We start from the raw sequence: 15,199 nt of genomic DNA, 5'->3' as shown, positions 1-15,199 counted from the left end.
CAACAACAATGACAACCAGAACCAGCCCTTGATGTCCTCTTTGGTGAAGTGCCTCTGGGTTGCTCTGTCTCACTCTCTACCAATCTGGTCACTGAGCTGCAGATGAAGAGTGATCACTCTTCAAAGGGAAAAAGGTTGGACATCATAAAGACGTGAGATTGATGCAGGGGGACTGAGGCGTGCAGATCTACCAGGTCTCACACAGATCTACCAGGTCTCACACGGGCGTGAGTCCCAATCCCCAGTCCCACCTCATGCTCACCTGCCCATCATTTTCTCACGCCTCCCAGAAAGTAAAAAAGAAAAGAAAAATATTGCAGGTTGATCAATGATAAACACTGGATGAGAAGCTCGTTTATGCAGATTTTTTTTCTCCCCCCCCCCCATATTCTTTGTGTTGGCTAGGGGATACCTAGATGACTGTATCTTGCACGTATTTTTTCTTTCTAAATAAATGATAAAAAAGTGATTTCCTGGTTTTGTTGGACAATATCATTGGAAAGTATAGTGAAGAAATTGTCATGTTGATATCAGCAGGGGCAACCAAAACATCATTCCTGTTGTCATGGTATCATAGATGCTAGCATCTGGAACAGCAAGGGAGCAGATTTTTTTTTTTAATGATTATTTTTTTATTCAACAACAATTACAGCAACAATGACTGTTATAGGAAGATTGTGATTGAGTACATTAGGGGATGGATGCTATGACAATATTTATAAGATTACTGGAAATTTCCTAAACTCTGAAACCACCTCCTGAAATGACCAAAGTTCAAAGTTTGAGATCAAATTTGCTCAACCTAGTTTGGCTAACTGTTTGCCCTGCACTCCTTTCTTCTTGGCAGATTTGTTGGCTCAAGTCCCAGAAGTCTTTGGTGGAAAATAGGATAAAAATTTCAAGTGCAATATCATAAACGTAAGCTGAGTATGCAAACCTTCTCAGAAATATGAAACAACTCATATGGAAGTTTTATTCTCTTGGTTTCATTATGTGGAGAAGCATGTCAAGTATTTTGTTTACCTATATAGGTTGATTCTAGGTATTTGTAATTGTTCCTGTTGAAAGAATTATTGATGGGGAAAACAGAAGTGTAGGATTATTTGCACTCCTCTTTCACTTCATTCTTACAATCTGTAGTTTTTCTTTATTTCATTGTGAAGGAAGTAAATCATGTAAAATACCTGTGCCACTGGAATCTGTTGATAACCTATTGTCTGTCATCTGATTTAATTTCAATGCAGATATTTCTAAGTTATGATAATGACATACAAACAAATTTGTGTGTATACCCCTGAATGACTTTGGGGTCAAAGTTATTGGATGAAATTATGAGATGCATTTTTTTTTCTTCAAGAAGTGAAAATAATATCTGACATAGATATCCAGGAGTAAAGAACACTGACATGTCATAGTTTGGACTAAATATTGAAATGTGTTCATGGGTTCTAAGTGTGCAGAGGGCAGCCAGTATGCAGTGTTGTGGATTTTTTATTTTGGTCATCCCTTTACATACCAACATTTCTGGTATGATAGGGTAAATCCCCTTTGTGAATGCACAGCACTTGATATTTTCTATGGCAACTCAAACCTGGGTTGTACTGTAAAAGGTTGTCAAGATCATAAATGCAATGGTATGAATCATGTTCAGGTATGTGCTTTCAAATAATGTGCATGGGAACATCTGTTTTGTTTTTCATTTTATAAGGGCATCTCAGTATGATTTTCAGAATAGTTGCTCTTTTCAGCATTTGTTCCATTTGGACGTAAAAATATGAGACAACACCCACCATGCCTTGACTGAATCTCTAGAGGACAAAGGAATGTGAAATGTTTTGAAGGAAGAAAATATTGGAATCAGCATTTTGTGAAAAAAGAAAATTCCCATTGTATGTCATGTAAGGGCTGTTTACACCAAGAGTGAAAAAATCATAACATCATTATGGAAGTTGGTTGGCAGCTGTGGTAAGAGCTACAGCAGGGAAATGGCACACTACACGTTATAATTTGCCATTTCTGACCAGCTTGTTCACACTGGAAAGAAAAATCATAAGTTTGTGCCTCCACAGTATGTATTGGCGATGGGCTTGATAGCGCTCTGAATCTGCCTCCAGCAACTTTGGCTAGGGTGTCACCAAAGTCTGGCCAGCTATAGTGATAAGTTAGGAGAATATTAAACCCAGAAAGAATGTTGCATGACAATATACTTCATGCCACAAAAAAGGCTGTCGATCGGCTCCAATTCGCGAAAAATTCATGCCGCGAATATATCATGTTTTACAGTAAATGGGGTATCAACAGTATGTATCACTGGCCTCTGCGAGCAGCCAGTTGCAACCACAATGCATGCATGTGTGTGCTAATGTAGCTTCTCCGTACCTATTTGCCTACATCTGTGAATGCAGCCCATGTTTCAACCATCGATACAGCTATAGACCCGAATGATTTAAAAGCAATAAACATTGAACCTTCCTGTATTGCTAAATCCAGGTCACATATGGATTCTGTATACTGTAAAACGAGGAATGTTCGTGTGCATTTTAATTTCGCAAGTTTCGCGAGCGCAAAGATTCGCGAAATTAAAATGCACATGAAAGTTCTTGTCTACACTATATGCATTGAATGCCAGTGGCAGTTTGCGAAAATTTCATGCCGCAAAAAAGGCCGTCGGCTCCAATTCCCGAAAAATTCATGCCGCAAAGATATCATGTTTTACAGTACTTTGATATACAACTTACTCTGCAAATGCTATTGATTTTTCTTGGTTTTTTTTCTTCATAGAAATCCCAGCCATGCTGTTGATATTTCACTTGCTTTATGCTTTTAGAGCAAAACAAATAAAAGGAAGATCTTTCTAAGCCCAGCTGTCGCCTTAAACAATAAATCATGCTGTGCACAATGTATGTGAGTGACCACAAGGGTTACAGATATATATAAATGTGCACATAAATAACATTTTAATGCCTCATTGTTCAATTAGGCCTCTGTCATCATAAACCTGATAGATTTCTCCTCTTTTTGGCCATTAAATGTCAAATATGGCAAGTCTTTTATTATCCAGAGTTTATCTTCTTTAACCAAAGAATATTGTGTGTGTGTGTGTGTGTGTGTGTGTGTGTGTGTGTGTGTGGGTGGTTGGGGGGGGGGGAGTATTTTGTGGCAATAGTGGTTAGATCATCAAAATTTTTTTTCAACCATTTGTGTAGTGTTGTGAAGAAGCCAGCAAGTCTGTTTAGACTGCTGAGCAAATATTTGAGTGGACTTTAGTTTGACAGGTCATTGACTTTCAGAGGATCTGAATGGTTGTCTTCCTGTATTCGCTAAAATGATTTAAAGTGATGATATGATGATGGTGATGTAATAATGCGGGTATTTATGATAATGATTGTTATTCTTTTAAATATTTCAATATCATAATTATGTATCTGGACCTACTTGATACTAATATGTCATACATCATTTTGAAAGCAAAATATTATGAAAATAAATTTTTGGTTTTGACAGATTGGATTCATCAGATGCTAAGCATTAAATTGATGTATAATTTTACCTTACTTCAATACAAGGAAAATATTTCCAAAAAGAATTTAATGAATGTAAGAAATTCTACAGGTTATATTACCAAAGTAGGCTTTACAGACAAATTTTATTCCTATTATGATCTCTGACTTTATACAGATAACTTGATGAGGCATAACAGCTCCTAAAAATTATTGTCATTTTGTAGTTACAATAGCTGAGTTAGTGTTGGTGGCTGTGAATTGATGAGTGATGACTCTTGTGAGATTCAAAATGTACAATGTAGTCAAGATTGAAACTTGCTCTTGAGGCATGCTGGGAAAAAAAAAAATTCTATCACACAATTGATTGTCCTCTCTTGTGGACTTTAAAAGGTCTCACATCTGAAATTTGTATAGTTAATGAAATGAAATGGTAATAATAGTGTGATAAATAATGGATGATAAGTTAGAAACAATATCACCATTTATCATTTTATATTATATATGTTTTTCTCTTTTTCTTTTTGTTAATCAGTTTGTGTGAAAGGTCAAAGAGATGGTGGGTGTTAAAATATCTTTATCTCTTCCTGAAAGTGAAACCGAGATTTTGTAAAGATTATGAAAAGACATTCCTGCTACAGCCCAGAAAGTTGGTTTATCTTCCCCAGTGGAGACATTTCCAGCATTTTTCTCCCTCTCGTGGTGGCCATAAATCTGCTGAAAATTGACCATACTGTCCGCACTTTGACTAATTATGGGAAAACAGTATGGAAGAAAAGAAAAGAAAAAGAATTTTTAAGTTCCTTAAAGAGGTACAGGACTATGTCTTGCTTTGTCTGAAGAACACATAGTTGCTGTGCCTCAACCTGTTTTTGATGTGAGCTGCATGCATTTTTTACCAAGTTTAAATCGAAGAAAATTTTGCAGAATAGCTTACCAACTGAGAAAAGTTTATGAAGAAAGCAAATAACTTTTAAAGGAGACTAGATTTGGACATAGTCTAAATTTAAGTAAACATAACATTCGGTACATTAAATGTAACATGTGTGTCTCAATAGTTCATTAATCTGGTTATAGAATAGTCAACATGATTCTGAAAGATTTGGCAAGATAGCACAGGTATGAATAACAAATTATCTGTAGCAATAAATAACTTTTTCTTTTTGATGAACGTCACAATTTCAATGCTATGTTTTCTTAATACTTATATGACGCTTTTTTATGTTTCTGTGCTGACTTGAAATATGAAATATGTGAAACATTAAAAGAAAAATTAAACGATTCTGAGGCAATATTTCATCCTCCCAAACATTGAATCCTACTATTTTACTTCTGCTACTCTGTGAGTGGATAGATAGAGTTAGTTTCCCTTTATCAACAGAGTTAGTTTCCCTTTATCATCTCAGTCAAGTCATCATTCTTTTTTACATAAGTCCTCCTATTAAACTATGTCCCTCTCTGTGTTCTAAATATAATGATGTGTTTTTTTTCTCCTGCATTCTTACCAACATAACTACGTATAATAAATGTTTTGTATTACATTCAATCCAGCTTGTATTTTATCACTTATTTTACATTATGAAATCCAGATTGCTTGCGTCCACGATGGCACATGCTGTAGTTCCCTCTTTTTTCTCCCTTTTTTTCCTCTCTTTTTTTCCTGTTCTTTTTCCTTTCCTTTTCTCTCTTTTTCCTCTTCCCAATCATTTTGATGTCAGTTGACATCGGTTCGTTTATTGTGTTTTATATTGATGTTTTGTGTATTTTTCTGAGGGTCCCATATCGTACAAGCTTTGCTTCTTAGTGGGACCCTCCACTTCCATCCTCATCCTTAGTTGACTTGTATTATACGCTTTATGTATTTAACAAAGATGTAATCACATCTACTTTTCATTTTCATAATTTTCTTATGTACCTTTTCAAGTTTTGTTCTGTATCACAAATATCCCGTGTATAAGCAATGTACATAAATTTCTTTGTTCATTTTGATGGAGGTGAAAATAAAGTTGAAGTTGAAGTTGAAGTTGAAGATATATCAGATATTATTTAAATGAAATTTTGTAGATTTTGTGAAGGGTATACAGAGGAAACGTGCTGCCTTTAAGAAATGTGGTGCTTTAATGTCATGGAAGATAACCTCTCTCTAATTGCTTTGCATTCTTCTCCAACTACTCACGAGGATTTGGTGATTACTCTGATACTGATAGCATCTTGGCACCTGTCTACGTGTTTGTGTGAACATTGCGCAATAAATCAAGACGAGCGTCCTTATATCCTACAACGGTGCACATTCTTCTGTTCTCTGACTAATATAGTGATGTTGTTTGCCTTGCTGTAATACCTCATTGATTCATCGCTCTGTACAATCCTGGAGATAGAGAAGAGCTTGTGTGCTACATGAATGTTATCTCATTTCCTCTAAGTACCTCTGCCTTTCTCCGTCGATCATGCTGTGTATGTACATTAAGGTGATAAATTCACTCAAATTGAAGTTCATGGTTATAACATGTCCTAACATTCATTCCCCTGTTTATATCATATGTCACAACATTTCATCATAGTGTATACACACTGTGCTCCTCAGCCCATATCATGGCCCATGTTCTCACATACAGATGTAGCTCCAGTTGTACATGGAGTCAGTATTGTGATTGGTCATGATGTAAGATATGATGGAATATGAGTGCGAGGGTCTACCTTACAGACACTGTACATTAACAGTTAATGTGACATCCTTCTACAACTAACAGTGTTAATGGAAAATTTGTGGAAGTCCATGTGTGCATCAATGGGCCAAAAATTTTTGGTCATTTGATTGATGTTCTACTATGTGATCAAATAAAAATACCATCCAATACATCTGAGCTGCAAATGATTTTTGATACTGGTCCAAAATATAAGAATTAGAAATAAAAAATCACATCGAAACTATAAAAGAAGTGATCTTCCCTTTTGCCCCACTCTCAGTGTTGGGAAGGAAAAAAACAGCCCATTTCTAACCTAGCCAGTGTTAGTATGATTCTAATCTTTAAACATTTTGCAGGAGATGAAGGTATTGCATTTGGAATTATTTGCATGTATTTGACACGCTTGAATTAAACAAATTAGATATAATTTGCATTTCTTCTTGTGAAGACACATGTTACAAAAGTTTTGTAAGTGGTGTCTGATTCAAAATATGTGTTACCTTTTGCCACTTACTTTGTAAAAGGTGCAAACAAACTCAGACATATTACATTGGATATATAGAAATGGGTTCAAGAATAAAAGCTGCAGATGAAGGTGACTAAAAAAATACAAAATACAATACAAAAGGAAACAGATTGAAGCAAGAAACCTTAAGAGCAAGGTAAGATGTGAACTTACTGCATGAAGCAAAGATTTATATTTGAGTGCAAGATAGATAGTAGTCTGTGTAGCTATGTCATCAATTGATATTCCATTGATATAGGCCTATGTAAAATGTTTTGAGATCAATGCATTCCTTCATCTACATACAAATGTAATCTGATTCTGCCTGAAGTTTGCGTGAGAAGGCTAGTCCAACATAGGAATAACTAAAAGCATGTACATGTATGATGAATTATACTAGAAATGGAGACCACATGTGAAATGATCACTCCAGATCCCATTCTTTGAATTGCACTAGAAATGTCACCTGATATGAGCGTATTCATCAGGGAACTGTAGACTGTGGAATGTAATGATATCAGTGGAGATACTTGGCAGATATGGAAAAAAGTTCCTTGACTTTGTACCATACAGAGGTACTGTATGTGACCCTTTTATCTAGCGTGAACTCCACAGGTGGTGACCCAGAACTTCTCTGGTTCGAGTGTGTCATGTAACTTTCACTTCCTGCAACAGCAGTGAATCCATACTTCCTATGAACCATATTACTTTTAGAACTTAACTTTGTGGTCTTGCGTATTCGCTGTTTGTCATGTCATAGAGCTTCAAATTTCATGCGCTCTGAAGAAAAAGGAGTGATAGCCCTTTTTCTATTCAGAAAGAATCGAATGCCTGATTTATTGCAGTGGTATTGACAGATTCATATTATGTTGTAGCTTATATCCTGTCATGCCCAAAATGTGTGTGTGTGTGTGTGTGTTTGTGTGTGTGGGTGTGTATGTGTGTGTGTGTTTGTGTGTGTGGGTGTGTATGTGTGTGTGTGTATGTATGTTGGTTGCAGCTTGTTATTCCAAAAGTTCGTTAATCCAAAAATGAATATTGTTATTGTGAGGTTTGTTAAATTGAAAAGGCTTGTCATTCCAAAGGTGTGTAATTTTGAAAATGAAATAAGATGACAAGGTTTGTTATCCTGAAGGTTTGTTATCCCAAAGGTTTGTCAATTAGAAAGCGGAATAAGGTTCCATAATTCCCAAGGTTTCTTAGCATGCACCTCGTTTAAATTTTTAGATAATACTTAATCTTATTACATTTTTGGATTAACAAACCTTTGGAATGACTAAGCTTTCCACATGTTTTAATTAACGAACCATCAGAAGAACGAACATCATTTCATGTTCAGATAACGAATCTTTGGAATAATACCACACATGTTCAGATTAATGTACACTATTTAATCTTTGGATAAACAGGTTTATGGAATTATAGTGCATTTTGGAATAACAAGCCTTATTTCATTTTTGGATAAACAAACCTTTGGAATAATTAACATTTATATCCATGTGTGTGTGTGTGTGTGTGTGTGTGTATGTATGTATGCATGCATGCGGGGGGGGGGGGGGGTAGTACTTTCTTGTAATGCAAAGGGTCTAAAAATATCTCCATCTCTTAATTCTTTTGATAGTCCTAAGACTAGCAAAGGCATATGTAAAACTAGTATAGGGTTGAAAGGTAAACTATGCCTTTTGAGAAACTTACTGTTAGATTTGTTGTGATGGCTGAATATCTATAGGCCTACATGTCCACATATTCTTAGTCACCACAATTGAACAAAAAATGTGTGCTGAAAATGCAATGTAGATTTTGACTCAAGGAATGCAAATGCTCAATTTCATAATAAAAGGCAAGAAGGATTTAGAATTTAATTGTATTTCTATATTTCTTACTCATACTTTGTTTGCATTTATGGGATGTTTGTATTTTACGTCATTGAGATAAATATATATATTTTTTTCTCCCTGATGGCTTAAGTAAAATTTCTGTTGCCAACACAAAATAGACATGTACAAAAAATATTCCCCTGTGCAACCATTCTCTTCTATCTTAAAGTGAAAAGATTGCAACATCAAACTATTAAGAAATGTGGTTTCCTGGATGTGATGGAGTAAATTGATGCAGGGTCAAAACCTGGCTGTCTGTGGATATCGAGCACCACCACGAAAACCGAGACCTCCAGAGCGGATGACTGGATTCCGTTATGGAGGCACGGCATGAATGCGGCAGCACGTCGGCTAGTGCCCAGCAGGTAGCTCTGAAAACAGAATTAAACAAATTCCTGACTTGAAGCGGGCGGCTGTTTTCTCAGCAATTCCGCACAGTTTTGAGAGAGGAGTCATCCGTGCGGAAGATGGGAGAAAAATGAGGGGGAAGCATCCTCGCCCATCTTGAGATGAACCAGAGAAAACAAACAAAACAAGAGATTTTGACCCAATATACTGAATTGTGTGTGAAGAATTATTAACCCATTGAGGACGGGCTGATTTTGCTACAACATGCATTTCCCGTAGACACCTGCCCGAGTACAGTATACTCGGGACTTGTCTTCAAGGGGGCCTTCAACGGGTTAATGCGCTGATTGCCATTAGATTGTAGTACTTGTATCTTTGATAATTAAATGCTTTGTGTAGAAAGCTGTGCAGGATGTAAATTTAATCATATCTTGGGTGCTGTGAGTTGTAAGGCATCTTGTAAGGCTTTGCTTTTCAACAACAACGTCAAAAACAAACAAACAAACAAACAAAAAACCCACCAACAACAACGACAACAACAACAACAATATTCTTACATTGTTAGTACTGATGTCAGCATTGCTTGCCTTCGAAAGAAGCGATCCTTGCACTGGCAATCCAACTTATTAATTAAGAAAGCTGATGCATCAAAGACAAGAGTCTCATCAACTATCAGAAAAAATGCCTGGGAGAAAAGATCAGATAAAACAACATGTTTGTTATATTACATGCTGGCAGCCTTTCAAGGACTCCGTGCAGAAACTTGTTAAAGTTCAGTGCCTCATCCGTAAACAGGGTAAAGTTCTGTACCCCTGTCTGTTCCTCAAGGAGCCCCAAACTAATTCATTTGGGTTTGTTATATTCATGTTCACTTTTCAAACTTATCAGAAACCTTCACAAAGTGTGTTGCTCTCAAGTGCTGTGTTCAAGAGCAGACAGCTTCTTTCTTTCTCTTTCTCTCGTACCCTGCTGCTGCCATGGTTACCGGGCAAAATATGGTGTCAAAGTTTTCTGGGCTTGTTCTCCCAGGGGGTCAGTATGACATCACAAGGTGACATTCCTGAAGGAAGCCATCATCATACTGGAAGTAGAACCATTATCCAACATTTTATTCCCCTCTTTCTGCCCATGTGACTTGCTTGCCTAAACAATATGTCACCCACAGGACATGAAATAAAGACATTTAGTCTGTCTAACCAGACCACTAATAACATTTTTTTTTTAATTCTTCAAAGGGGAATGCAAGTCTGAATGTTCAAATTGACATAGACATGCAGATGATAAGAATCAGGCTACTTTACAAGAATGTATACTATTAAGAGAGAATGAATGCAAGTACAAAAGAAGTGTGATAATTGTTTTCTCATGCACAGTCAGAGTCAGATTTCAGAGCTTTCTAAATGACATATCTACTTGTGTATGACATCAAAGGCAGTTTCAGAAGAAAAGAACTTCGATGATAAAATTTTATGGCCAATGTCCAGGCCAGTGGTAGAAATTAAACTTGTGTACCTTGACTCTGGGGCGAAAGAAATTTATTCATATCTCTCCCTCCTTATTTCTTAAAAAGCAAAAGGTTTTAAAAGTTGTTTTTTTATAGTTTTTTTACACTCTTTGCAAGGTAAGAGAAAATTGTTCTTTTTTTTCAGGTCAGAGTTCGAGGGGAAAGTTGATCTTCTTGGGAAATCTCATGATATTTTGTTTGTGTTAGATGACAAGCCTTAATCACATCTGGCTTGAGGGCACACTTGTGGACTGCACATGTGTGCCTCTAAATGCACTATTTGTTTAGTCTCAAACATTGGACCTGTTCACACCTGCCCAAAATTAATCGTTTTCAAAAATGGATTTGCAAAATGAGATTCAAAAACATACAATTCTTGTGTATTGACACACACACACACACACACACAAACACACAGACACATCACTATCACAATTATTGTGTGGAATGTCCTCTACAGTACGTACGTGGTGGGGCAAGGAGATTTATTTCAGTTTGTGTGCACTCAGGAACACTAAACACTCAGTAACACACAAAATACGCTCAGAAAAGTGTTTCAGGGAGAACTGACAAATGAGTTTTGTTTCAAGTGTGAAACATTTCTTTGTTTTAGGAAAGGATTGAGTAATCCTCATAGATCTTCTTTAGATGAACTTGCATGAAAAGGGCCTCATCTGGCAGTCAGTCATCCATTTATTAAGTAAAAAAAAACTTGAATGTTTCCTATCAAGGTCTAGTATTGTTGTGTCATTGCAAGGTACTCCCGTTATAATTAAGTCCTTGTAACTGGCGGTTTTCGTTCGTTATAACAAAATTTCATTGTAACCGAACAATATAGTGTATACAGATATAAGAGACGGTAATTTTAGCTTCTTAATTCTTATTTTATTGTAAGGAGAATTTCATTATAGTGGGAGTGTACTGTAATATTAGTATTTATTTGCAAGAGTCTGTAAGGTTAATTCCATACAGATAGTGTCATGCTAATTGGATAGAATTATAAAAAATCTCTGTTGGGCCAGAAGATTCCATGTCATGGAAAGCAAACCTGCTTCATCTTGTGCATACCACATGTACCTAGAATGCTTCATCAATTACCGATACAACTGAATGTGAATTTGTAACATTTCCCCTGTATCTATCTCTTAAGTGTGTGTTTGGCATAGGCCTTCATGTATACCAGATGATGAAATATTTCCATTCATGTAAAATGTCAGGATTTTGGTGTAATGACTCCAGTCCTTTAGTGACTGGCTGCAATTTTATTTCAGATCATCTGTTTGTTTGTATTTAGAGGTTGGAAGAGGACTGTATAAACGAGAAATCCTAGATGATAGATTAATTGGTCATTATAGGGAATGAATCATTGCCTATGCACCTTTGACCTTTCACAACTTTGGGTCAGGGCATGCTGACGTCATATCATCTCCTGCGTTATCACTGCTTCCTTGCCCACGCTGTCATGAATTATTAGTACTTTGTTGAAAGCTCAGGTAACCGCCCTGGTGTCGCTGAATGCTTTAATGGTCTCCAGCAAGGGCTGACTGCCCCTGCTCCAATTAAAACTTTGTTGAGACATATTTTGAATGTTCTCCTGTCAGATCTGGGGAGCAAATCAGCTTCCTAAGTTCAGGATGACATGGATTGGAGGGAGGAGGTTGAAAATAGAGCTCTGCCTTGTTTGCGGGCCAAACTTCAGAATCCATTCGTCATGTGTAATTGGAAACACTCCTCTCTAGTTGAACGCAGATCATCAATCTAATCGTAAGGCAGGTTGTCAGTACCTCGAGTCTCCTAATCAAAGTGACACACGTCTTTTCCTTGGCTTTGTCTGTCTGCAGAAAAGGAGTCAGAATCTGAGATGATAAGGTGATTAGGTCGTCAAAACCGGTTACTTGAGTCCGATGATTCAATGATTCATGTTCATTAATGCGACTCGAAACATATACTTTCTGCTGAAAATTTGTGTAACCAGATGTCCCAAAGTGTGGGAGTTACACAAAGACTGATGATGTTTTATGCATTCTTCTATCCGTATTGATACATGTGCTTTGTCTTTGTCTCTGTAAAGACTCTGATATGATTTATAATAGCACTTTGTCGTAACCTGGAGAGAGTGATGATATGTTGGTTTATGATTTTAAAAAGGGAAGACCCGTAAGGAGATTATGCTGGCAGTCAAAAGTTTGTTTGTTTGTTTGTTGTTTGTTTGTTTGTTTGTTTTTTTTTTTTGGGGGGGGGGAATTGACCCACTTAAAGATGTAATTCATTTGCTCATTCTTTTTTAAATCCCTAAAGTAAAAAAAAAAACAACTCTTATACAGTGTTTCAAACTTTATGTTAACAACAAGATATTAAAAGCAGATTTGGTCTTTTCTTAATTAAAGTGAAATATGTGGTGATGAATGATGGAGGATAGGGCTTCCATCTCCAGAATATACTTTGATATTATTTCACATGTCTTTAGAAGTCTAGAGAATCTGAAATAAGTTCCACCTATGTCAGCAGTTTGATGTTCAGTGACTTTGTGATGCTTGCACGAGAATTGGTCACATCTTTCTTTCTTTTCTTTTTTGTCCAGGCATCAGTAAAGATGGTTTATCTTTCATCAGTGACAGACTGATGAATTGCCACACCTTGTGACAGTTCATATTGCTTCTTCAACTTTAAGGTTTTGTTTACCATCGGGAGTCAGTGATTTAAAAAATATTCTTTATGTGTGTATCTATCTGTCTGTCTACTGGTATCTAAAGTAGATCTATTTGTCTGTTTCTGTGGATATATGTCTATCTATCTATTTATCTATCTTTTTATATTTATAACAAAAGAAAAGATGCATAAGTGATAATGCTAATGAGGATAAATGCTTTCTGCCTTTTACAAGACAATATGAGTCCTTGATAGTCTAACAACTGTAATGTGGTCGTTAATGTTAACTGTCTGTTTGAATTAAAATGACAAAAACTTAATAATTTTTTTAAAAAACTGTCAATATTTGTCGTTAAATCCCTTCCACTTGTGTCAGTTAGTCAACAAAGGCAGACAGACTGTCTCTGTCATTCAAGTTCTGTGTTGGCAGCTAGACCAGAGTTCACGGGGGTAAACCAATCGGAAGTCCTGATTGTGTGGCTCCAACTTCCTTCCAGGAAACTCCTGCATGCCCACCTGGTCGGAAGCGCTTCCAGACTCGAGAGTAGTTCCTGAAATTGAACACGCTGAAAACAACAACAACAACAACAACAAAACAAAACAAACCAAACAACTTAAGCAGGAATGTAGAAACAACAAGCAAATAGATAAACAAGAATGCAGATGAAATTTCACTGAGGTCACGCTGAACATATTTGTACGAAAACGAGCATGCAGACTGCAGTCTTTCAGCGCAGATAGATGAATGAAGTTTTAGAGTGTACCTTATGGATGTATGAGTGCCTTTCTGTGATATCCTTTTTTTTCATATATCATGCAGCCAATTATATTTTACAAATAAACTGGAAAATCCAGAAGGAAGAGAGAGATAAAGAGAAAACAAAATGATGATCTGTTTCAGATTCATTGAAATTATTCCTTTCTTCCCAAATTGATTTATAATTGCTAAGACGTACCATTTAAATTATTGATATGCAAAGTCCCTTCCACTTAACACATTGTGTGGCATTAAAATTTGCAGCATCATAATAAGGAAGGATGATTTTTCACACAGACACGGGACAAGAGAAATTGTCCTGACTTTATTACTTTGATGTTCACCTGATGTATGGGGGCAGGAAGTGGATCTTCTTCTTCTATCGTATGGCACAGTGTGCCTGGTTGATACCATTTGCTGACTATTGCTGGTCACCAGGGGGGAACCACGAGGGGTCGGCATCATTTGCCTGCTTTCTTGTGTGGGTGAGTAGGGGGACCACTTCACCTGGTTGGCACCCTGTGTGGATCATGGTGCTGCTGTAGAAAAGCACCCACACAAGAAAACGGGCGAATGATGTCGACCCCTCGTGGTTCGCCCTAGGTGACAAGCAATAGTCAGCAAACGGTATCAACCAGGCACATTGTGTCATACGCTTGAATGAATGCAGAAAAGTTAATGACTCTTTATGGAAGAATTGACCAGACAGGATTTCACTTGTGGACGATGTCTGACCATAATTCTTCGTCCTTTTTTGGCTTTAGTTACAAAACTACATTGTACTACAGTGCACTCCCATCATAACAAACACAATTATAAGAAAATTCTGGTTAAATGAAGTACAGTCTGTAAAAATTCAGGCTGCATCATTATTTACTCATGTCTTGTATTGTTTAATTGTTTGGTTTTAACAACATTTCAATATAGCGAAAGAAAACTGCCGTTCCCAAGGACTTTGTTTTACTGTAGAAGTGGAAATTTTCACTGTGTTGAAATTTTTGTGAATTTCACGCAACCACAAACTAGCGCAAAAACAAAAGCAAGGGAGTATTTTTTCTTGCCATATGTTCCAGTAGTTGATATCTTGATTCCTTGGAATTTAAATCAAGCGAAACTCTTCTTACCTGGCCAAGCACGAAAAATTAGTCACATGAAAATATCCACTCATATAGTAATGGGAGTCCAACGTAAACTCATGCCAGAAGCCATGGATTCTTGATATCATCCAGTGGGATTCAGTGTGTGCACAGATGTGTGTAATTTTAATCACCCAGGTGAAATTTCAGGAAGATAAAACCATACATTCTAGCACATCTTGATGGCAGTGATTAAAGTGAGAATTAGTAATGTTACATCTTCACTTTGTAGAAAA

This window comes from Diadema antillarum, unplaced genomic scaffold, assembly GCF_040938485.1.
Source record: "Diadema antillarum isolate AM-2024a unplaced genomic scaffold, OU_Dant_1.0 scf00000103, whole genome shotgun sequence".
In the NCBI taxonomy this organism is placed as follows: Eukaryota; Metazoa; Echinodermata; class Echinoidea; order Diadematoida; family Diadematidae; genus Diadema; species Diadema antillarum.
Note: the sequence above shows the minus strand (reverse complement) of the source record.